Below are 2,474 nucleotides of genomic sequence, written 5' to 3' on the forward strand. Positions count from 1 at the left end.
AATTTAATAAAAGAATATAAACTTAATTGGTTTACACTTATTATGTATTATATGAAATTGTTTCACCGTTTCTTGAATGAATTCATGAGACTCCTTGTCACCTTGAATGAAAGATGAACCCTTTGACATGGTGTTGTGAACCATATATAAAATTATTTCATTTATAGTTATTGAAATAGGATTAGACTATTAATTATTTATAATCAAATTGATTTTAGGAGTATAATTTAATAAAAGAATATAAACTATTAATAGCAATAATTATATATTAAAATAAATTGATTTATAGCTTCCATAAAAAAAGTTACTATATTTAATTTTCCATATATAAAAACAATTAAAATATTACCAAGATTAACCATTACAAAGTAAAATGATATTCATATCCTTATTCATTAAAAATAAAAAAATAAAACATTGAATTTTCCTATTGGTTGAAAGTGGTTTCTATAGTTTGCATGAAATAGACGGTTTGTAATCTAAACCCTCCCTCTCTCTCTCTTTCTCTATATATATATATACTCTCTCTCTCTATATATATATATATATACTCTATATATATATATACACACACACACTCTCTCTCTCTCTCTATATATATATATATATGTGCTAGGTTCAATCTAGTATATTACATGGGGTAATTTAAAAAATTAAATCATGTCAGGAACTTATCTTACATATATGAATGATCATGGAAAGTACAATGCTACATCAGACTTGTACTCTTGAAATAATTCTGAAGTAAAACTCTGAAGAAAATAACTCTGAAAAATGACTCTTCAGACTTGAATTTCTAAATGAAACTATATCAATAATTAGTTAAAATGAAGTTAACCCTAAAATAGAATAAAATTTAGAAATAAAATTATATTAATAAATTGAATTTAAACTTAGAAGTAAATTTAGAATGACTCTTCAGACTTGTACTCTTGAAATAACTCTGAAGTATAACTCTGAAGAATGACTTCAGACCTGTACTCTTGAAATAATTCTGAAGTAAAACTCTTCAGACTTTAGAGCTCTGTATAGGCAAGCCAGAAGCTCTGCATGCACTATACAGAGGCTCTGCATGCACTATGCAAAGGTTCTGCATGGTGCTCCGTCTAAAAAAAAGACTTCAGAGTTCGATTGAGCTAACTCTGAAGAGTGACTCTTCAGACTTGTACTCTTGAAATAACTCTGAAGTATAAAATCAATTCCACTAAATCAGAGTTCAGACTTCTAAGTTTGAAAAAACATACTTCAGAGTTCGGGTGAGCTAAGTCTGAAAAAGAAGACTTCAGTATTCGGGTGAGCTAACTCTGAAGAATGACTCTTCGAACTTGTACTCTTCATACTTGTAAAAGACTTCAGAGTTCAGACTTCTAAGCCTGAAAAAGAAGACTTTCAGAGTTCAAACTCCAGAGTTCAAGTGAGCTAAGTCTGAAAAGGCAGACTTCAGAGTTCGGGTGAGCTAACTCTTTAAAATGACTCTTCAGACTTGTACTTTTGAAATAACTCTGAAAAATGACTTCAGATTTGTACTCTTGAAATAACTCTGAAGTAAAACTCTGAAGAATGACTTCAGACTTGTACTATTGAAATAACTCTGAAGTATAACTCTAAAGATTAACTCTGAAGAATGACTCTTCAGACTTTAATTTAGAAATGAAACTATATCAATAATTAGTTAAAATGAAGTTAACCCTAAAATAAAATTGAATTTAGAAGTGAAACTATATCAGTAAATTGAATTTAAACTTAGTAGAGCGTCTGTGTCAAATCTGAAGATGAAGTCTGAAGACCGTGAGTTCATAGTTATTCAAATACCCAATATCTTTGAAAAAGACCCATGTAAAATTTTTCATCATACAAAGCAAGACCAATCAAAGCTCTGGTCCTAGCTCCTCTGGTCCTGTGGACTCACCAACCAAAAGCAAGGTCAACCAGAGCCCCTCTGGTCAACCAGAACATCTGGTTTATCTATCCAGATCCTCTGGGTAAAAAAAATGTTAAATACTTAAATAATTTGAGTTCCAATTACAACCAGAGACCCTCTAGTTAAACAACCAGAGACCCTCTGGGTAANAAATACTTAAATAATTTGAGTTCCAATTACAACCAGAGACCCTCTAGTTAAACAACCAGAGACCCTCTGGGTAAAAAAAATGTTAAATACTTAAAACCATCACATGTGATACTAAATCATAGACGCAGACAACATTTGGCGCAACCTAAGTCATAGAACACGTCATTCGCACATCATAGGGTCCCCTCACGTGTATTATCACATGTGATAAGGGTGTTCTGGCGTTCTTGTAAAACGAAGGTGTTCTCGTTTGAACATCCACCTATATATATATATATATATAGACTTGGGATCATGTGAGACCAGCCTATTTTCGTGAGACCCGTGAGACCAACATTTTACACTTGAAACTTCACAGCAAAATGTTGTGAAGGTGACTTTTTAAAACCTTCACAGTGTTTTT

The sequence above is a fragment of the Cynara cardunculus genome (genome assembly GCF_001531365.2).
Source record: "Cynara cardunculus var. scolymus isolate 2C chromosome LG 13, CcrdV1, whole genome shotgun sequence".
NCBI lineage: Eukaryota > Viridiplantae > Streptophyta > Magnoliopsida > Asterales > Asteraceae > Cynara > Cynara cardunculus.